The sequence below is a fragment of the Leopardus geoffroyi genome, chromosome B2, assembly GCF_018350155.1.
Source record: "Leopardus geoffroyi isolate Oge1 chromosome B2, O.geoffroyi_Oge1_pat1.0, whole genome shotgun sequence".
NCBI lineage: Eukaryota > Metazoa > Chordata > Mammalia > Carnivora > Felidae > Leopardus > Leopardus geoffroyi.
The window spans coordinates 56,752,918-56,777,242 of NC_059332.1; the positions used below are offsets into that span (position 1 = coordinate 56,752,918).

A 24,325-nucleotide genomic window follows, 5' to 3' on the forward strand; every position below is an offset into this window, starting at 1 on the left:
TCTAGATGTGTGAATCAAATCTATTACCTACATTTACTGGGCCATAGGTACCCCATGACTTTGGTCATAGGTAATTCTTAACATACTGTAAAGTTCAAATAAGCTACAAATACCTTATTTTGAAAATAATATAAATGTATTTATATATTTATATATATATTTATATATAAATGTATATATCATAAATGTATATATAAACAGTAAGTATTTAATCAATAGCTGTCACTGTAAGTTTGTTTATGCAAATAGACTATTTTATATGCTTACATTAGGCAGTACCCTAAGCATGATACCCGGCTTTCAAAAGATGCATGATGTGTATTTCTAACAAGTACTGATACCAGATACTGAGTGTGGAAGTTGGAGAGTGCTATCAAGTACTCATCCTCAACTTCTTTTCCAGTACTTTCTGAAAGTGCAGTCAAGTCAGGTTTTCAAGGGTTGCTGGGTTCTGTCATCAGTTGGTGTTTTTTCTGCAATCTTACATATACTATTCAGGGTTGACTTGAAGCAAGAGAGGGTATAGGTGGCCTCTTGCTTCTGGGAACAAGTTTTTCATCACTGAGAGTGGAAGTGCTGGCTGAAAGCAATAAAAGCTCATAAAAACAATGATGGGTTCATGCATTCTAATACATATACTAGGTTTTTACTTTGAAAACATACCACAATCTCTAAATAATTGGATTTCCCAGTCATGCTTTTGAATTAGGAATATGCAATTCTGGCAGGAGAGCATGAGTAAGGATTTTCCTTCTCTTAGTGCGGAAAGCATAGTATTGTTAAATTATTTCCACTGAAACTGTATATCCTTTCCACAATAGACACAAAACATGCTAAGACATTCAATTAGAAATAGTAGTTGAGAGATCTTAGCCTCATGAAAGTTCCAGGTGTTTGGTATTAGACACTCAAATAGTGTTGAAAGAGATGATCTAGTACAGTAAGAGAGGAGGAAAATAACTTGCTGAAGGATAAAATGTCCAACAGCCATTTTGTCCTTTAGGAGGAAGGTAACCATAAAAATTAATTACACTTTGGAGATCCAGGTGCATTAGATAACATATCTTAAAACCGAAGCTTGCAACTATATTTAAAGCCTTGTAATGAAGGACCAATTGTCTCACTTCTTTCCCCTTTGCTTCTTAGCTCTGAAATTTAAGGTGTGCTCGGCTGGTTTGGGTTCTAAAAACACTGGAACTCTAAAACGAAGTCTGATGGATGACAATCTGTGTTGAGGTAAATTCTGCTACATATCTCTAATGTAGCCATTTATGGATCCTATATGGCTATAAGCTCTTATGGATATTCTGTTCTTCCTTGCAAAGTAGTCACTAGGTGTGACCATACACTTGTTTCAATAATGGTACATCTTTAAATTTCCCTTATATACTTTGGTGGTTATAGTAAGAGGGGCATAATGTCCTGGGGTAAGTGCTAATGTTAACTTTGTAAAATAACACATTTGGAGGTAATTTCTCAAGTTTAAAAAAAAAGGAAGAATGTTAATATTGATGGATTTTATGAAGAAAAATTAAATAGATATTGTAATATCTAGTAATATCTTGTAATATCTAGTCTTAGTTCCCATTTATTTGAGAAACCAAGTAACCTAAAAATCAGACACTGTCGAGTTTGGAAAATTAATATTGATATCAAATAAACAACACTGTTCTTTTATTCCAAATATATATCTCTTTTATTCCCATTTTTGCCATGTTATGAGTCTACTCTGGTAGATATTTTCTTATAAGCTATTTGCAAATATATATTCTAGGCTTGCTTTCTGCTGTATTTAAATGCATGATTGAATTATTTTATGAGTATACAATCACTTCCAAAACTTTTTATTATGCTAATTTAAGACATTACTTTCTATTTAAATTGTGTAATTTGATACCAAATAGTCCTTGTCTTCTGTTTATTGGAGAGGGGAACTAGTAAGGAATATAAGATAGAATCCAAACTGGGATATGGTACTCGAGAAAAATTTGAAACATTTTTAAATGAAGGCACAAATTTCAATCCAGTTCACTATTTAAATGGCCTCATGAGCTTTGAAAGAGTCATCTCATATTAAGAGAGAGAAGAAGTACTATGGGAAGACTCTTGAATATGCAAATTAACCAGTATTAATTAGCTCCAGCAGCCATATATTTTAAGTTTAAGTGTTAGAACTTAGCTAAGGCAATAAGACCAAATCAGGTCTTAGTAATTTACATTTTTATAGTTCTTCCTAAAGCAATCCAGGATTGACTATTATTGCCAAGAGAGGGCATCAACTAGTATGTAAAATGCACTGCACTCTAGGCTATGCGTTTAAGTATGATCCCTCGTCGATTTCTGAAGATTTCTGCTTAAATGGATAATATTTTAATAAGGCATACTCTTTTCTAAGTTGTTAAATGATGGTAAATAGGATCTGTGAAATCAAGTGACATTTAAGAGTGACGAGAGTATTTCATTTTCTTTGGAAAATGTTCATTTTCTCTAGCTGTTTTCATTTTTATCCTTGCTGTCCCCTTAAGGCACACCAGAGTATCCTTTAAAAGCATTTTAAAATCAGTTCCAACATCAAAGCACACAAGGAGCCAGGACTGAAACCAACTTTAAATGGGTCTTCATATTTGTTTTTTAGCCATGTTGCTCAGAAGTTCTTAGTACGTCTCCCTCAGTCATCTCTGATGTCATGGTATCCTGTATGTAGACTTTGAAGCCACTGAAAATAGTATTTTGCTCTTCACTTTGGCTATTTCAAGGATTTAGAGAGAACTTACTTGAAGAAATTCATTTCACAAAGGTAAAAAGTTCTGCCTCGTTCAGTCCTACTGCATGATTGTACAATGTTTCATTTTCTTCTAGAGACTCCTGATGATTATACAGGGGCAATAATCAGCTATTACTTATCTCAAAAAGAGTGTTAAGAGGCTACACTGCTCTGTTCCAGACAGGCAATTTTCAGGAGTATAAGTTCCTTGTGGAGATTTCAAAGGATGGAGTTTTAAATAGTGTATCTTGAAAAGGCTTATTTCATCTCACATTATTTTTTATCATACTTTTTAAAGCAGACTCCTTCTATCCGAGGCCCCCATAAATGTGGGCTCATTTCTCATACATTCAGTCCAATTTATTGCTGATGGGATAAGGGTAAGCCAACGAGATTTCATAGAAGTGGACTTCCAAGGATTAAAATTAGTCAAAACAGAACCACAATTCTAGAAGTGATATAGAAGAGGAATTAGCAATGAGCCATGACTTCCATGTATTACATTATGCAGATTGTGGATTATGCTAACAAAATTACCAGGTAATTTCTTCTCAACATGCATATTTGAAACATACAGCAGAGAGACCTTTTCTACTCTTCAACCCACATTGGAGTTTTTCAGTGTCATATTACTCTTCTTTCCCAAGAAGGGATTTTTTTTTGTAATGGCTCAGATTACCATTGCATCTGGTTCTTTCCTAGTTAATATTGCTTTTCTCCCTCTTACTGAGGTAGGACAGACTGTTGGAAACTTCCTAATGGGTATTACAAAATTGGCAGAGCATCGAGAGAATATGAACCAGGAGGTCCATTAGGATGGTGAGCTTGCAGGGAGTGAAGCTTTGCTTCTGCTTTGATACTAGGTAGGTGAAGGCATCATGTTCTAAATCCAGTCATAGTAAAAACTGTCGTTTATTGGCTATTCTAAAGCCAGTTGCAATATTCCATTCCCAATTGTTAGAATACGCTAAGGGCACCTTGGTGGCTCAGCTGGTTAAGCACCCAAGTGTTGATTTCTGCTCAGGTGATGATTTCATAGTCATGAGATTCAGCCCTGCACCGTGCTAGGCCTGGAGCCTGCTTGGGATTCTCTCTCCATCCTCTTTACCCCTTCCCCACTTTTGCTTGTGCTGTCTCTCAAATAAATAAATAAATAAATGCACACATACACTGAATGGGAATGGGAAATTGAGATAGGAAAGAGAAGGCAGCCAATAAAGACATTTTTGCTTTATTATAAAGAAAACATGTCTCATACTTCAGCATAATGAGAGGTAAATAAATAATCCAACCATGTCTCTTAAGAAGAAATGACCATTATTTACTAAGAGGGACTCTGAGTACTAGTCTCAAAATTCAGTAATAGCTTTAAAATGTAAATACATATTCCTTTTTGGAATAAATATCTGCCTATTTTTCTCCAAACCAGAGGTTTCTGTATAGGAGCAATCATTTTTTTTTCCCCATAAGCTAAGAAAGCCTTAAGAATTTTAATTATTAAACTCCTTTTTAAAAAGTTTGCCTGTAAATAGGGCAACATTATTTACTTTTCTAAAAGCAGGTGGAGATTTTCTAAAATAATAAAATGAGGAAGATAAGTCATCTGTTAGAATCCAGTTACTTCATTCATTTATGAACACAATGAGACAATTCCTATATATTTTCCTTTTGCTAGTATAAGAGTCTAAAACATAGATGTGTCTTTTTTAAAAAGCTCCTTTGAGTACCACACCCTCTCTCCAACATGATCGCTAGGCTACTGGTTTATGTCAAAAAAGTGAGCTGCTTCTCTTCACATTTTAACCAGATTCAAATGTGATTTACTTGCATCATCTCTGACTTAGAACATAATTTCTGTTGCCAAAGTCTCTGTTAGGGGCACCTGGGTGTCTCAGTCCATTAAATGTCTGACTCTTGATTTCAGCTCTGGTCATGATCTCAGGGTTTGTGGGTTTGAGCCCTGCATCTGGTGTCCATGCAGAGCCTGGCTAGGATTCTCTTTCTCCCTCTCTCTCTGCCCCCCTCCCCCCTTCATGCTCACACTCTCTTGCTCTCTCTCAAAACAAACTTAAAAAAAGACTCTCTGTTAACATAATACTTTGAAACTGACCTGTGGATTCTAACACCAACATTCTAAATAGAGGCTCTGAGAATAATCTTACTTAGTCTTCCATCATTTTCTGTCCATATTCTCTCTTTCCCCACCTGCTTCATTTCACTGGCTTGTACTACTAGTATCAGAAGGCAGGTCACCTCAGTTGCCAAGTATACACTCAGCTAGAAGCTGGATATGTTTTCTTATTTAGGTATGGTACAAAGGAGGGAGAGGAGGTCTGATCTATGGAGGGCAGCTAGGTCTGTAACATTCAACAAAGAATCTTGAATGGCAAGTAAGGGTTCCTAATAGTTTTCCTCCTTCCATTCATGGACATTCCAAAAAAAATTCCTATTGTATTTCCATTGCTTCCTCTCCACTCACATGACTACTTTACAGTTTACCATCAGACTTAAAATTTGACAGCTGAAAAAACTCTCTTCTGGCCAATAATCACCTGAAAATTGTCAACTTTTGCTCCTTTCCCAACAAAGTCCTTACTGTTTATTTGCAAACTTTCTGCTACTTTGGTTTGGGTTCTTCTGGAGGTAGGTCTTGAGATAAGGATTTGAGTGCAAGTGACTTAGGTGGAAAGTGGAGGTAACACTAGCAGAGGAATGGGAAACTGGGGTAGGAAGGAGAAGGCAGCCAATAAAACCTACATTACTAACTCAGCTAATACTGTGGCAGTAACTCAAAAACATGGGGAAATTCTGAGAAGTAGCATCGAACACATGTCTTGGGGTTGTTCACCCAAGGGGTGAAAGAACTGGCATATTTATACACCAATCCACCAGCAGGTGTTGATTGAGGAGCGCTAATCAAGGAACCAAGAGAAGTGTTAATTCTGGAATTCTTCAGCCTATTATGAACACATGGAGAGTGGCTTAGGTGAAAGACTGTGGCATTGGAAATTCTCCAGCGGACACTGAAGTGACTATGGCTCAAAGATGTGGGCAGAGCCCATAAAAGTTTTATATCTGCAACTGATATCACTCCTGTAACAGGGAGAAACTTAGTACATCTGGCTCCATATTGCCTCTGTTTGCCTTGCTGCTGTGACCTATAGCTTAGAAACTTCTATGTAGCCAAGCTTTGCAAGAACCACTCTTTATCCCAAAACTACCTCACCTGAGGAGAACAGGAAGTAGATACAGAAATGACTATGCTATGATTAGCATATGACTATGCTAAGATTTACAGAACAACCTGACCATATTCCTGTGTGCAAAGATCAACTGACCAAGAACAAAGAAGTTATATGACCTTCCTCAGATCTACAGATGTCAGTCATCTTTACACTCCAACACCCTTCCGCTGAAAAAAGAAGCTGGAATTTCATGCCAAGGGGAGATGGTTCTTTAGGACAATATTCCATCATCTCCTTGAATTACTGGCTTTCCGAAAAAAGTAGCTTTCCTTACCCCAACATCTTGCTCTTGACTTACTGGCTTCTGGCTTGTCCTGTGGCAAACAGAATGAGTTTGTACCTGGTCACAATTTTGGTGACCCATCCAGAATCAATAGCATGTGACCAGCCACCAGCTGGCTCACCCCAGGATTCTTCCAGTAAGTCCTGAGGAGTTGTGGGGTCGGGGCAGGGAAGCGGGACCGTTTTTCCTGGGGACTTGCTCTGTGACTTCCTGGGGCTGCTGGCTGACCCTGTGCTGGGTCCTGGGGTAGACCTCTGAACGTTCACTGAATTGAAAGCAGGGTGAGTCACTCTGTGTGTTCAACTGGGAAGTCCCTCCCGTCCATTTGGACTTTTTCTTGGGGAGAAGTCACATTGTTTCCTTTCATGTCAGGTACCCTGTTGGAGAGGGCAGTAGTTGTTGGACTAGCCAGTTCATTTGAATTTGGTCTGTTTGTTGCTGCCGCTTTGGTAACTTTCGACAACACTGGCTGTGTTCTATTTGTTTCATAAAAGGGAGCTTTTGCAAGTTGGAACCTTAATGTTGTCTCTACAAATATTAGTGACTCTTAGCTTTCTTCTTCCCATTTGGTTGCCACCAAATAGGGGGTTTTGGTTTGACTCTCTTAGCTTGTCTAGGAAGCTGTTTGGTCTCATGAAACTCCTACTTTTGGGGAGGAACAGGGCTCACAGAGGTACTCTGGGAATTATTTCATTATACTTTTGTTTCTTCTGTGTTCTTTCTGTGAACTTTTGCCTGGGAAGATGGGGAATATTCCTTTTATTCCCCCCCAAAAAGTCCCTTAGGAACTCTATTATGAATAAATGGTGCAGAGGGCTGATGAGTAACAGAGAAAAGGCCTGTTTTGCAGGATGGATAGACAGAAGATGGAGATGGAAGAATGTTAGTCCAAACTTTGAACCCCTGCCAGCTTTGCGTCCACCACCCCCTCCTGTTCCTGCACTGCTACTGGTACTGCCTATGCAACTGGTTTCTACACCGTGGGCGATGCTTCAGTGCCCTGGGCTCCTGCTCCTCCTACCCTTAGTATCAAGGAGCCAAAAGCACTCCCCTTTCTGAGCTTCAAACTGAAGTACCTCCCAAATCAGCATGAATCAACTCCCTTGGACTTAAACTGCTCACTTCAGATTTCCCCTCAGAAGCCCCACGTAAAATTGACACTGGGGAACAAACTGATTGCCTTTTTAGTGGCCACAGGTGCAACATTTTGATATTAAAGCTAATTCAAGATTGCTGGCTTAATTAAAATAGAGTTTTTAGAGTTATCAGCATTAAATATAAAGCTTATTCCTCCAAGGTTTACTAAAAGTCAAATAAGCTCATGTTGTCTCTATTGCAATTTGTCAGAGAAAATGACTTAAAGTGGTGGTTAATTTTGTCTCAGAAGGTTTTCATGCATAATTGTTAAGAGCAAGTAGGTTAAATAATTAAAAAGGTTTATAGGTAAACTTTAAAACAGTGTTCAAAATCTTTGACAACCTAAAACTTTGAAGGTTGATAAATTGGGCTGAATTCATTGAATACCTAAGTCTTTTCCAAAAAAAAAGAGAAAATACCGAAACATTAATACTAAAATTGGTTTGTGTGCCTTTGTCTTGTTACAAAGAAACTAAAAATACCTTGGTCTGTTAGTAAAACACGTATTATGTTTTGTTGGAAGTTGTACTATAAAAAACATGTTTCTAAATATTATGAAATATATTTATAAGTTTGCCAACCTAAAAATTCTGGTATAAAAGTTCACAATTGGTTACTACTTAGTTTTCACTGGAGACTAAGGTTTCTTAAAAGTTTAAATTCTGAAAACATAATTAAGACTGTTAGAAATAATAAAGAAAACAAGATGTGTTTTTGGTTAAGAAAGGTATGAGGAATGAGAATACATTGTTGTTGAGGGGAAAAAAATTTTTTTGTCCTGAAATGAGACTGGTTGTTTACAAAGGGAAAACATAGGACAAAATCTGAATGAAAAAAGAAAGTTGTAGAAGATTTGGAAAATAATTTTACACATGGTCAGGACTGAGATTGGAATAATGAATATACTTCAAAAGTAAACTGGCTTAATATTGGAATTTGGTTTTCTCTCTGTTAAACAAAGTTTTCTTAGATTGTTGGACTGCTCTCAATAAGAAATTACAAATAAGTTTTTTTTTTCTTTATCATCCCAGGAAAACCAATGTTTCTGTTTTGTCTTCATCAAGGCTTTAAACATTAAAAAATTTAAAACTTCTCAAAATTAAAGGAGCTAAATTTTGTTAACAACTATATAACCTTATGTAGAATATCTTCTTGCCACTTTGGTTAAATAGGAAAATTAAATATTAAGTTTTATAATAATTTATAATCAATCCTATTTACGTATGTGCCTTAGAACCTTCTAAGATTTTTAACAGAATTCCCCCAAATTAAAATTCTAAATGAAGTCTTTTTGATTAATTAGGTTTTTTGACTAAATAAACAAATGATGATAAGCCTTCTTAGGTTATATTGTGTAGGTGAATGCTTATATTCTGTTCCAGAAATTACAATTCTGTTCCAGAAATTATACAAAATTGCTAAAGTTTTAATATGTCCTGGTATAATGTGATCATATGTAATTCTTACTATTGAAATGTCGTGTGTCACAAAAATAACCAGATTTCCTTGTCAACTGCATTATAATGAGCCCTTATCAGATTTTTACCCATAGTCATTTATGAGTCTTTCATCATTTACAGTTATTATTTCACTCTGATACTTTTGCAAATGTGTTTAGCTGCAAGGAGATTCATGAAAAGGACTTTTGACAAATACAGGTTTCTGCTATCTTTAAGATCATAAAACCGAACTAAGGATTTCAGGAACTAATGGAAAACCTGCATTCAAACAAAACAAGAATTAGTTACATGGAACTAAATAAGTTGAGAAAGATGATTATAGTTTTTATGACTTTTGTTTGAAACATTGCTGATTTTCTAATGTTTGCCCTTCCAGATTTAAGGAAACTTTTTCTCTCAAGCTATCTATGACTTACAGAAATTTGATAAAATGTTCCTTTGTGCACAAATTGAAACATTTATCTTTTCTTTACCTGAACTCTCCAGAATTCAGAAAGTCTCAGTGAGTATTCTTTCTTTCATGACAATTATAACTATTTGCATAAGTTAATAATCTGTTCTTGTAACAGGACATCATTGAAAACATTGGTTATATTACCAGAACTTTGACTGGAATGCCATATTTGAGAGAGACATGCATAGACTCAGAGATGACCAAACAGCTTTAAGGAACTAAGATGGACTTTATGCAGCCAATGAAGCTCCTTGGGAAAAAATCAGCCCGATACCTTGCTTACAGAGTTCCCAGCAGCCTTACCAGGTGAGTAAAGAATGTCACTTCCTGGCAGGCCCAGGGACCTCAGGATATTTAGGGGACCTCCAGAAGAGAGGAATCCATCCAAATCTACAGGTATTGCAGGAAAATCTGATGGCAAATATTTGGCTTGCTTGTTGGCTTTAAAAGGCTGTTAGAAGTCCAATCTGAAGTTCCTTGTAAAGAGTTCTAGCAAGGCAGATTTGAAAGAACCTATATGGTCAATCACTATTCTTGCTGCATTTATGTAAATAATTAGGTCAAATCTGTTAAAACTGGACTTATTTTGCCAACAAATTCGTCCTAATTTGGTTATCTCTGATCAAAATAATGGTGATTTCAGAGTGAAATTATGTTTCAGAAACACACCTTTGTGGATACTAGATTCTAGTTCTGATTGTCTTTAAGTATTGTTTAAATTTTTTTTTTTCAACATTTATTTATTTTTGGGACAGAGAGAGACAGAGCATGAACGGGGGAGGGGCAGAGAGAGAGGGAGACACAGAATCGGAAACAGGCTCCAGGCTCTGAGCCATCAGCCCAGAGCCTGACGCGGGGCTCGAACTCACGGACCGCGAGATCGTGACCCGGCTGAAGTTGGACGCTTAACCGACTGCGCCACCCAGGCGCCCCTATTGTTTGTTTATAAAACTAGTCTGGATCCTGAATTCCTGTTTTCCTCAATTATCTGATTAACTCTCCAAATTAAGTTTACAATTTTTTTCCCATTCTCTTCACTTGAAATCATTGAGAACTAAAACTGCCCTTTTTCCTAAAGCACTGAAAACTGAAGTTAGTCAATTGGAGGTAAACTTTAGAGAAACTGCCACAATAGCTCATACATAAACAATCTTCATGCCTTTCGTACAGGCCATTCAAAAAGATCACCAGAGACATTTGAACTACAAACTAGAAAAATCTATCAGATTATTGCTGCCTGCCCTCACTCCATCTGTGGATGCTTTGAGCCCAAGATCTAAAAATCTTCTCACTGGCAACACTTGGGAATCAGGTACTAGGGTTTATAATTTGCTTCAACCATTAACCTGTGTTTTTCTACTATATCCATAGAAATGCAAAAAAAAAAAAAAGTCTTACTTCTAAGACTCCAATACCAAAAAGAGGCACTGAGAAATATTTCATAAGTCAGGGGCTCCTGGGTGGCTCAGCCAGTTGAGTGCCTAACTTTAGCTCAGGTCATGATCTTGTGGTTCATGAGTTTGAGCCCCGCGTCTGGCTCTGTGCTGTCAGCTCAGAACCTGGAGCCTGCTTGGGATTCTGTGTCTCCCTCTCTCTCTGCCCCTCCCCCGCTCATGCTCTGTCTCTCTCTATGTCTCAAAAATGAATAAACATTAAAAAAAATGTAAAAATTTTTTAAGAAATATTTCATAAGTCAAGCCAAATTGTTCTATTCCACAATAGCCCCTTGTTGACCCTGTTTCAGCAGTAAATAGTCAGATGAGAGATGATGTCCCCTTGTCCCTGATTCCACATGATTATAGAATGGACCTTTTACATTGGGGAATTATAATGGAGAAATTAGGACATCTGGCTCCATATTGTTTCTGTTTCCCTTGCTCATGTGACATGTAGCTTAGAAACTTCTGCTTAGCCCTGCACACAGGTATGTCACAGCTAAAATTTGCAAAAACTGCCTTTTTTTTTTAAAGTTTATTTACTTATTTTGAGTGGGGAGGGGCAGAAAGGGAGAGAGAGAATCCCAAGCAGGCTCTGCACTGACAGCACAAAGCCTGACACCAGGCTCAAAATCATGAACCCATTAGATCGTGAGTCGGATGCCTAACCAGGTACAGAAATGACTATGCTGTTTAAAATTTATAGAAAGGACATGACCAGACCCTTGCACACAAAGATCTATTGATCAAGGACAAAGAAGTCTTATGACCTTCCTCAGATATCTAGAGATGTCAGTCATCTTTTGATTCCAACCCCACCCATTTCCCCCTTTTGCTAACATAAAAGAAGCTGGAATTTCATGTTAAGGGGTGGAGTATTGTCCACCATCTCTTTAGATTTCTGGCTTTCCAAATAAAGTTACTTCCCTTACCCCAGCATCTTGCTTCTTGATTTATTAGCTTGTCCTGTGGTGGGTAGGAGCTTGGACTTGGTTACACTCTGTGTTAGGTGGTCTGTTTTTCTTCCACAAAGGAATATTTTTCTGATTTTCTATATGTAACTTCCTTAGGGGTTCTTGATTTTGAGATTATCTAGGTTTTCATGTTTGGCTGTCCTCTTTCTGTACTCTCCTTTGGCAGGATCCATTATCTCTTCATCACAGGTGAGTTCCCAAATTTTATCAATGTCCCAGCTTAAATGACGCTTCTGGCATGACAGTTCCTCTAGTGTTTACTCTCCTTTCGTTAAGGAACTCATGTTTTTCAGCTTACAAGGGACTTTGCTATATTCTTTATATGTATATCACTCTCTGTGGTGATTTCTGGAACAGATAAACTTTAAAGTAAGATAAGTATCATTAGCTCATTTTCATGGGAACAAATTTTTTTTCAGAATGATGTAAACTGCTGTGCTTGTTATCAGCAACCATTTAAACACAATGATTGTTTTAGTTAAAAAAAATACACTGCGACATGATGATAAATATATTTTCATAGTACCTTTCAGGTTTTTGATTTTTGCTTTGCAATAGTGATGTTATACCTATTTTCTAGTTTCTAATTAGGTAAATAGCAAAAGTTAATTTATGAAAAAATTGAATATGTAGTAAAAAGAGAAAGTAAAATTCACATGAGATCTTAGCAGCTAGAGGTAACTACCATTAACATATTGAATGACCACAATCTTATATACATATTTATGTATATAATAATATGCATTTAAATAATTGACATCAATGGTATAGCATATATACTTTCCTTGATGATATCTTTTAAATAGTCTCTTTTCACACTCTGCAAATCTTACAAGTATGTAATTATGCTTAAGTAGAATGTAGACTTTTTCTCAGATATCCTATTATAAATGATATCCTATTACAATTGTATTTTCAGTTTAATTATGGTAAATAAAAACACAACTAGTTTCATATATTTTTTTTTCCTTCAGTAAACTTACTTAACTATTAATTTCTCAGTTATGAATTCCAATAATTTATTTTTAGGTTTTTTGTATTTTATATGTAAATAGCCAAAATGTCTGCAAATAATGAGAGCCTTTGGTTTCAAATCCTTGTTTATCCCCTTGTTTTAAGACTTCCCAGGTTGGATAAAAGTGAGGATCGTAGGCTTTTATTATTTTATTGATAATATTTCCAAAGGTTTTTAGTATATTTAAGTGATCGTATTTGCCTGTTAGAGTGGGAATGATGTATTTATTGTGGGACTGACATTTCCTAATTTGCTAGTACTAGACTGCTGAGTTTCTGCGTTAATTAAACTTTATCATGATATACTATCTCTATTAGATATGCATGGGTTCTATAAATGAATGCCTCAACATTTTCGCATTTATGTTCATTAGTCATGTTTTTCTTTTCTGTATCATTTTATCTGGTTTGGAATCAAGGTTAGATGAGTCATTTGCAATAAATTGTGAGAATATTTGCATGTTTGGTCCTAAACAGTGATAAGCTCCTGTGGTTTGGATCCCCTTTGACGATCTGATGAAATCTATCTAGAACTTCCCAGTTGGTAAACACACGAAAGTACTGGGAAAGTCAGCCACCCAGAGAGATCATGGAAGCTCCATGCCCCTTCCCACACATCTTGCCCTATGCATCTCTACCATCTGGCTGTTCCTGAGTTGTATCCGTTTATAGAAAATTGGTAATCCTGTAAAAAAAAAAAAAAAAAAAAAAAAAAGAAAGAAAGAAAGAATAAAAAAATTTATCTGTGCTCTCCCCAGGGGAGAGAGAGAAAAACAAACAACAACAACAAAAAAACAAGCACATGAACAAACACAAATATTTTCATACATTTTTGAGAGAATTTATTGGCCTGCTAGAGAGCATCCACTGGCCCTAAAGAGTGCCTATCATAATCCTAGAGAATTTTCTAGATTCAGGGATATAAAAGTAAAAGTTTGGTCTAAATTTTCCAGAGTTCATCATTATTATTAATGTCTGGCAATAAATGAATATTAAGCTTTAATTTTTCATTCATCATTGAATATCATGAGCTCCACAAATAGTTTAGGAAAACAAATTCTAACTAAAGACTAAACTAAAACTAAAGATAATTCTTAAAAAAATCAATAAGAGCAAAGTTAACAGCATTGTAGAAAAATGTCCTAAAAATTAAAAAAAATAGGAAAGAAAAGATGGCTAATAAAAATACTCAATCACAGGAAAATGCAAAGTAATACAACATAATATTGTCATGACCTTAGGATACTGAAGAGTTCTGCAGTAGTCAGTGCTGCGGAGAGAATGGCAAACAGTACCATTGAGGCTAAGGATGAAATTGTAAATCAGTTATCTTTTCGAAGTCAGATTTTCAATATCTATCAAAGCTTTTGACACTGCAGTTCACCTATACTAAAAGATGTAGGAAGCAGCAGTTCATTGCATCCAAGTTTGTATAGTAAAACTTGCATATAACTTAAATTTTTCTCAGTGGACAGTGATGAAATATATGTTATATCTGTAGAATAGAATATTGACCAATAATTTTAAGAGAAGGCATATAGAAAGAATTATTTCATGGCTATAAGGATATGTATGGCGTGGATATATTATTAAGTAAAAAGGTACTCTTCACTTTAATATTTAGTAGTTTTCATTAGGGGAAAATGTGTGAAACAAATATATACATATATACATACACAAATATTCATAAATAAAAGTTTATAACAATTTAGAATGTCTGGAAAAACAAAAACAAACATATTAACTATGTTTATATCTGGAAAAAGAAATAACGTAGATGTGGGGCTAAGGTGAAGGCAGACTTTCTCTTCTATATTTTCTGTACGATTTGACATTTTTAACAAGTACAAATTTAGCTATAATTTGTGTAATTCAAAACACATTAAAAAGTGAAAAAACTAGATAAACCTCACTTTATTAAGTTATAAGTCATCTTCTGCATTGTTCACATTTACTCTTGTTTAGACTGATGGTTTGACTTGTATACAACCGTATCTACAAGTAAATCTAAGTTAATGAACCTAATAACATTAAGGCTGTAGAACACCACTACCATGGTTTTCAAACTACAATCTTTAATTTGCAAGTTACTTGAAATATTAAACATACTTTATATATTGATAACAAAACATTGTTGAAAACATGGCTATCTAAATTAGAGAAAAGTATTCTTTTTAAACACTTTTAACACCTTTTAGAGAAAAGGTCTTCATTTTCTTTAATGTGCTCTCAGGGAGAAATCTGCTAACTTTAAGAATATTATTTTTCTATATTAGAACAACTTAACCTTTCTGTTTCATTGCTCTGCAGTTGTGTGTGTGTGTGTGTGTGTGTATGAATAAGTATGACTCTGGGCATAAAGTATAAAATTCAAGATAAGCAAAGGCTCTGCTTTGCAACATACTTGAGCAATCTGACCCAAATTCAGGCTCTCAATTCTTTTTTAAAATTAGCCAAAATCTCAGAAGCAGATTGGCCTAAATCTGAAAAAGTAAAGGTTTCAGGTCATTGACACACTGGAGGTGTATTTATTTAATATTGCTCAATAGAACAGCTTTCTGCATTAAAAATTAATTAGCAAATGCAGTTAATTTTTCAGAATCTATTTTAAGACTTAATTAAGTCTTCATCTTTGTTTTCAATACTACTTTGTCTTTGAAAATAAAGTTATGGAAAGATTAGTCTCTCTCTAAGATTATTATGAATGTGAATAATTAGCTCTGCCATCATGTATTATATACATGTTGGACTTTTCCTTAATTGAATTTTTAACCATTACTGTAAATACTCTAATTTAATTTGCTCTAAAGTGTCTTATTAAATAGCCCAAAGGTGTTGACTTATTATAGAGGTGAATCAGATGTTTAAACTGTACTTTAGTTCAAGGGAAGACAATAAAAGCAACATAAAATATTTTTCTTTGCTTTTAGTTCCTCTTTCTTTTTATGTAATATCAAGCTTATGGAGAAATTGCAAGAATGGAATAAGAAAATTTAAATAACCTATGCATCAACTGGCCAGTTGTTTATATTTTGTCTATTTGATACCCTCTTCTCACTCTCTCTTTCTCTGTGTCTCTCATCTTTGGGAATTCTAATTGCATATATATTTGACTGCTTGATGTTGCCTGACAGGTAGGCTCTATTCACTGCTTAAAAATTTTTTTTGTTTTTGGGGCACCTGGGTTGCTCAGTCAGTTAAGTGTCCAACTTCAGCTCAGGTCATGATCTCACAGCTCGAGTTCAAGTCCTGTGTTGGGTTCTGTGCTGACAGCTCAGAGCCTGGAGCCTACTTCAGCTTCTGTGTCTCCCTCCCTCTCTGTCCTTCCCCTGCTCATCCTCTGTCTCTGTCTCTCAAAAATAAACATTAAATTTTTTTTTTTTAATAAATTTTTTTTTGTTTTCCTTTGTGGTCTTCAGGTAGCATAATTTTTTTCTTAATTTATTTAAATTCAAGTTAGTTAACATACGGTGTAGTATTGGTTTCAAGGGTAGAACCCAGTGATTCATCACTTACATACAACATCCAAACCAGAGTGATGTGCTGAGCAAAATAAGTCAGAGAAAGACAAATATCATGTGATTTCACTCTCACGTGGATTTTAAGGTAGTATAATTTCCATTGCTCTGTCTCAGGCTCACCATGTTTGTTGGCATCTCCACTCTGCTTATTAAGGCCATTGAGGGATACTTGATTTCTTTTAATATACTTTATTTTTTAATTTTAGAATATCTATTAGTTTTTTAATGCTTTATAATTCTCTTTTAAGATTCTCCATCTGTTTCTTTTTTATGACAATATTTTCCTTTAAGTCCAAATATTTTTAAAATAGCTGCTTTGAAGGTCTGGTTTCCTAATTTCAGCTTCAACATTTGAGTAACTTTAGGTTTGGTTACTGCTGATCACTTTTTCTTGTATCTATCTAATGGTCCTATTTGCCTTCCAGTTCACACAGTTAGTATTTTGTTTTGTTTTGGTATTTTGGGCATTGTGACTATTACATTGTAGACACTGAATTCAGATAGCTTCCTCTGAAGATCTTGAGTTTTGTTTTTGGGTAGTTAATTTTGTTGGACTTAAATTCTAAACTCTACCTCACCTTCAGTAAGGGAACATTTGAAATCCCTGCTCAGTGCTTCGATTTTTCATCTATTGCTATCTGTAGGTCACCTTCAATACTCCTCTACATATACATAATGTATAGAAGAATCAAGGGTATAGGGAAAGTTTATAGACCGGTTTTGGACGATCCTCTCTGTGGATACTCCTTTTGCCAATATTCCCCTCATGTTTTAATTTCTCTGGTATTCCTGAACTCTGGTCTCACCTTTTCAAACTAGTTAGACTCTGACTTTGCACTTATATTCAGGCTACCCAACACTGTATGGAGAGAAAAGCCGTATAAATTCAGATACCACCTAGTGAACATTGTTTTTCCAGAGATCATCTACCCTCCAGTTCTGCCTGATTTAGATTGTTTTCCAATATCTCATCGAAAGTTACTTTTTCAGATTTTTCAGTGTTTCATTTCTGTATGTGAGAGGATGAGTCTCCTACACATCACTACAGTGTTATCAAGAGTAGAAATGCTTTGTCATTAATTAATCATATTTGTTTTCAACTGTGCGTGCATTGCCATTTGAGGCATAGAATACTGATTCTATAAATATTACACACAAGATTTTATCTTAATATTTAAATTATAAATCATCTTTAAATCCTTTCACCTACCCCCTCCCCAAGTAGTAAAATAGAAGTTTAACATAGGAATCATTATTGCACTATTCACTTTGAAATTATTAGCAAGAACCCTATGAGGGGAGTACTAATATTTTAATCATGAGCAATTGAGGCTCAGGAGTTGGAAATTTTGTACAAGGTCATAAAATTGTTAGACTCTACCAAAAAACAATTAATTCAGAATTCCAGAATAACCTAAACATGCTAAAACTTCATTAAAAAAAATAGTTCTTTGAGAAGTACAACTTTATTTATTTAATGGTAACTATACCTCAAAATTAAAATCCTTTAAAAATTCTAAACAAAAACATTGTTATTGACTAATAAATAAATACATAAATATTTATTGACTAATAAAGAAATGCTATAGTTTTTGTTTCTGTTTTTAATCAGAACACTGTGGAAGTCATATGATATATCCTGTGGCATTGAAATCAATGACCAAAAATACACTGTTCTTAATTCAGGATAAAGTTTTTATTCTTCTAAATTCAGTCTAAAGCAGCCCACAGCTTAAGTCATCTTTTTTTAATGCTTATAATATTGGTGTCAAAGTGAAAAAAAAAATTAATGAGGTGACTCATTACCAAATAGTTCTTGGGCTAATTCTTATCAAAGTAGTCAGAATTAATTGTGACTTACTTGAACAACAGTTTTGTTGAACATTTGAACTAAATCTTATATCAGCATATATAGGATATGGCTAACAACAATCTCTAGATTTGCACACCTGCTTAGCACAGGAAAGTTACCATTATAGACGTCAACAAAGACATGGTTTCAGAAGATCAAGTTATCACCTATCTCTTCTACGTGAGCAAGCAGAATTGTTCGTAGTTAGAAAAGTTTAAATTTGAACATCTCCCGCCTCAACTCAAATCTCTTGTATTATATTGGAGATGAGGGCTCGATGGAATGATAACTAATTTTATTATCTTTTTCTCATTTATTTTCTCTCTCTCCCTCCTCTATCTCTCTCTTTCCCTTCCTGTAGTACTCTTCCTTTGCACTGGACACTTGATCTCTCCTCCACTACCTCCTCTTCTGGCCATACCCTCCAGTGCTTTCCCAAAGCGTGCACACACACACGCGCCTGCATACACACACATGTTCATGCTACACAGTGTCATATAAGATATATGCATTTAATTCCATTATCAAAGAAATCAGAGGAGGTAGTAATTCATTTTACCTGCCAATATCACTAAAGTAACATTGAAATGAATTTTTTAGTTTATTTTTTTAATAAAAGACTTTTTTTTTTTTAAATGTTTATCCTTGAGAGATAGAGCGTGAGCGGGAGAGGGGCAGGGAGGGAGGGAGACACAGAATCTGAAGCAGGCTCCAGGCTTGGAGCCTGTCAGCACACAGCCCGACCCTGGGCTTGAACTCTTGAACCATGAGATCATGACCTGAGCTGAAGTTGGATACTTAACCGACTGAGACACTCAGGCAGCCCTTAAATAAACTTTTTAAAATGAAGGGGTGGAGACTCATTAAAGGAAAGAACATTTATTCTATGCAGAAAGAACGACATGAAAAATGGCATGAAGTTATCAATAAACCATGAAAATTTGGAGTCAGTTCTTTGCCTGATACAAAGTATGTGAAGCAGATAAGGCAAGCACTAATGCTGGGAATATGAAATGGGATGGTGTTGTAAAGAGCCTGGAATGCTACACTAAAGAGTTTACAGTTTTTCTCAGAAGCATGGGACACCATCTCAGTATAGACTTGCTATTATTTTCCAAAATGGAGAAAGGCTTATAGTTGGTGTTTCCAATTGTAAGTGTGATCCATACTTTAGGTTAAAACATAAAGTATGGTAAGATATAAACAAGAAATATGTGTTATCTAAAATCCGACTTGACAGAGATAACAACAGCTAATACTTTGCAGTATGCCTTCTATGTATGTTTGCACTTACTGAGAATATCTATATAAAGCAGTTTTACAAACGCTTTCAGTTCTTGTTAAATATGTAATAGGTTTTATAGGCAAATGATAAAAAATTTAAGAGAAAAGTAAGTCTCATCCTACTATTTCCTCAAGTTCACTGTCTAAAAATTACAAATTCTAATACATGATTTCAGAAATGGCTGTGCATATACAAGAGTATGTATATAATTATAACTTAAATATATAATTTTAAAACATACTATAGCATATTATGTTATAAAATGTGAAAACATGCAAAGTAAAACACTATATTACACCTTGCTGCTCCATGTCATAATTTATCCTGAAAAATATTAAATGTAAAAACGTGTTTTAAAGATATAAAGTGAGAAGTAATAGAAGTATATAAATTAATTCATTTTTTCTTGTCTTACTGATTTTCTGTTGTTATAACAACAACAATTTGTTGTTATATTATAAACAAAGCATAATGTTTCTAGAATTTTTACTGTTTTCAATTATTGAGCGTTTTTTGTCAAATACTGTGACTGTTTTATGTGTACGTAGAAAATGTAACTTCTTTGCTCAGTTGAGTTATATCATTTAGATCAATATAAGTAATAAAGTTATTTAGCTCTTTTCTTTCTGATTCAATCTATTATAGGTTGAGAGTGGCCCATACTAATGAATTTTTCTTCTTGATTTTGATGAAATTACTTTGTATATAGATCATGATAATAAAATTTTCATTGTGGATCAGTATTTATTTTATAAAGTATTTTTGATTCAGTTTTTTTAGAACTATGTATTATCTGATAATATGCTGAGAAATTTTAAATCTTCAATTTCCTTTGTCTTCTCTTTTGTTTCAATCTTTCTGTGTTATTTTATTTTTTATCTCCTATATGTGACAAGTAGTTGGGTTTTACTTGATTAATCAACGTGAGCATATTTTTTTCTTTTAATAAACCTTATTTATTTATTTATTTATTTATTTATAAATGTCTTTATTTTTGACAGAGAGACAGAGCAAGAGCAGAGGAGGAGCAGAGAGAGAGGGAGACACAGAATCCAAAGTAGGCTCCAGGCTCTAAGCTGACAACACAGAACCCTACGTGGGGTTTGTACTCATGAATGGTGAGATCATGACCTGAACCAAAGTCTGACACTCAACTGACTGAGCCACCTAGGTGCCCCAAACCTCATTTATATTTATGGAGATAAAATTAATGCTTGTTTTAATTTTGTCATCTTAATTTATGTTATTTTTTTTAGATTTTATATTTTATTTATTTTCTTTCTCAATAAGGTCTGTGTTTCCTTTACTGTATGTTTACCTTTGTTAATTTTAAAAACTTATGCTCTCTAAATGTTATTGTGGTCCTTTATAATTGTGATTTTCTCAGTGGAATTAATCTATTTTTTTACCAGTGCCTATTCATTTCCTACTGCAAGTAATGTTGAAATTTCTATCCATCTACTTTCTACCACCTCTTTATTCTCCATTATTCCATAGTGTTCTGAATATTATATAATCCCTGGCTTTGCTAGAGGTTATCTCCATACACTTAAACACACATATATCTCTTAATTGATTTTCAAGCCATTCATAGTACATCTTGCCCCCAGCACGTGCTTTCTTTAGCTGAAAACTGCTTCTCACCCACAGGGTTTCTTCCACTTTGCCATGCAGGTGCAAAGATGGTGGATTTTCTCAGCTTCCCTTGCAAGATCCTAGTATGAAGTAAATGTGAGGGAAATTTCTGCAGCAGTTCTCATCCTTGAAGCAAATCTTCTTTTTCAAGTAAGAGATCATTGGCCTTACCACTTAAGGTAGTCCTCTACCCTTGAAAAGCCGGTATCCCAACCCTTTTGCATGAAATCTGCACCAGCAGGCATGCTTTTAGGCATTCATCCTCATCCCTGTGTTATTTTTTACTATTATGGGAAGCATATATATATGCATATATATATGTTCTGTATCTATTTTTTTGGTCATCAAGACATATTTCCATTTCTCTTTCTCATTTCTTTTGTTATTAGAGTTAGACAAGAAAAGAGGGAGGTATCTTTTTTCTGTCTTTTTTTTTTTTAATTTTTTTTTTCAACGTTTATTTATTTTTGGGACAGAGAGAGACAGAGCATGAACGGGGGAGGGGCAGAGAGAGGGAGACACAGAATTGGAAACAGGCTCCAGGCTCTGAGCCATCAGCCCAGAGCCCAACGCGGGGCTCGAACTCACGGACCGCGAGATCGTGACCTGGCTGAAGTCGGACGCTTAACCGACTGCGCCACCCAGGCGCCCCATCTTTTTTCTGTCTTAAAGCCAACAGTCCACTTAAAGATTTAGGGTTGAGGGTTGTCATACACATGATTGGATTTTAAAAAGATAACCACAAGAATATAAAATCATTACCATGGATATTAACTCAGTTGTGATTTTTTTAACATCTACAAGTACTTCAGATATCTGAGTTGATCTAAAGACCCTTCTGTCACAAAACACCTAACAATACATAATTCAATTGTGTATTTCACACGATAATTGACTTAAGAAATCCAAGAATGATAACCTAAAAACCCATGAAATCACCGCATGTTTTGTCAATACCTGAGCTTCTACTTTAGAACTTAACAACCTATGCTTATTATTTGGATTATTTTTAATCTAAAGATTATCACTGTTACTAATAACCCTGTAACTGACAGTCATTTATTCACACCTTAGTATTAATAAAAAAAAAATTTTTTTTTTTTTTAATTTTTTTTTTCAACGTTTATTTATTTTTGGGACAGAGAGAGACAGAGCATGAACGGGGGAGGGGCAGAGAGAGAGGGAGACACAGAATCGGAAACAGGCTCCAGGCTCTGAGCCATCAGCCCAGAGCCCGACGCGGGGCTCGAACTCACGGACTGCGAGATGGTGACCTGGCTGAAGTCGGACGCTTAACCGACTGCGCCACCCAGGCGCCCCAATAAAAAAAATTTTTTAATGATGAATTCGTATTTATTGAAAGACATCCAGTTGAGAAATAGAGAAATAATTGTTAGGCAGGCATATGTGGCACATGATTATGATTAAGTTCCACTAATTCATATTTCCAAATTATACTTTCTGCTAAATTCCAGAGCATTCTATTCATGCAGCAGTGGTAGGAAGCATTGACTTTTTTTTAATGTCCATCCTCTTGATAAAGCAATGCAACACCAGGAACATTTAGTAAAGTCATTTTCTACTATTTGAATATGTGATAGTCTAATGTTAAGAAATCAAGTCAAAGTCTAGGATATTTAGACTGATTATTTGTGATATACAAAACTCAGTTAAATCCAGTAGCTGTACCTGGCTTTCTCACCTTCTTTGTGTTGAAACCTTCCATCATTTATGGCTTGTCCCAAGCACAAATCCTGAGCAATGGGATACGAGGTGATGAAATAACATGGTAGAAGGAGCACAGTTTGCTTCTGCACACTTGTTCAGGAGGCCACAGATTTATCTGAAAGTTCATTTTTCTCTCCTGTAGTGTCATTATACATTTCATCAGGTATGTTATCCATAGGAGGCGTACTCTGGGGAGTCACAGTGTGTGCAAACCCTTGGTAGTGACCCATGGGTGAAGGTGGTACAGAAGAGGCAACAGAAATTGCATCTTGTGATGATGATGGTAGCAAGCTTGTATGTTCATTTTGATCTTGGTCCTCAGGAAAGAACTTCTTCCTAGAATGTCCCATGACTGTCCATCCAACATGCCTTACTTGCTCAGAAATATCATCCCTAATATCTGAACCATCCCACATGGCAAGAAAGGAATCAAAGCATGACCCTCTTCTGCTTCTTAGACCTATGGTTGATATGAGAAAGTGTAGTGATGAGCAATAGTAGCAAGGAACATCTCAATACAGATGATAAAGTCCTGGAGTCCTGTAGCCACAGCTTCTACAGTTTGCCATTCCCATGTATGCTTTTCAGAAATAACGCCAACTTTAACCAACAAAGCGATAACGACTGCTTGCCAAAAGGAAACAAAAGCCACCAGCTTTACAAAAAGAAATTTGCCAACAGGTTGAATTGGACCCAACTCTTCCTTCAGTACTTTATAAAATAGCAGCAGAAGATACATGGCAAAGAATTGTGACATGTTGTTTATTATAACCAAGTAAGTCCAAGCATTTGAAAAGCTAGTTTCCTTCATCATATATACCAAGCAGCTCACAGATTAAAGCAACAATGGTGGTGAATGGTTTGGTAACTGTATACTGCAGTACACCCAGTTTGCACCGAAACAGCAATACTTTTCCCATAGTCCATGGTGGACCACAACATAAAGGAGGGAAATGTTTCTGCTGATCTTTGGCTTCAAGAATTAATACCCGATTTGGATACCAGTTAGTTAGATAATTGGTAAGGAATCCCATAAAGTTGTAAATGACATAAGCTTCATAACATTCTCTGCAGGTATCTACATATTGCAATGCTGAGATATTTCAAAGATATTTCATAGCTTTGAAATATGTAACGTGTATATGGGTACCATCCAAAGAATCCTTTTTATTGGTTTCTGTAATTCAGGTTGTGTATAATGCACTAAATGTAATATCACCCAGAGCGATATAGGTATAGTCAACAGCAAAAAAAAAAAAAAAAAAAAAAAAAAAAATGCCAGCAATAAACCAAGCCTTTGTGTGTATTCCAACCTCCAGCTTCTGTAATTCCCACACGCACAGAGGAACCGCAACCGCTATGGACACCAGGTAGATGACCACCGCTAAAGGTCGAATCCACTGTCTCCAGTTCCTCCAGGTACAAGCGCAAGGCATGTTTCCGCATAAATGAGCTCCAGATGGCAAGGAAAAAGAGCTCGATGGGTATTGTAACGGGGAGCCCTGTTCTTTGGTTGTTTTGTCAACTCGAATGCTAC

General features: G+C 35.4%; 1 long non-coding RNA gene across 1 annotated transcript; it reads right to left on the reverse strand.

Annotated features, from left to right (window-relative positions):
* Positions 1–18,469: 18,469 nt before the first annotated feature.
* On the reverse strand, positions 18,470–23,968 carry LOC123609746. Its single transcript, XR_006717949.1, has 3 exons — positions 22,976–23,968; positions 22,358–22,360; positions 18,470–18,509 (listed from the first exon to the last, which is right to left on the reverse strand). It is a non-coding gene; the product is annotated as an uncharacterized LOC123609746 (long non-coding RNA).
* Positions 23,969–24,325: the final 357 nt, after the last annotated feature.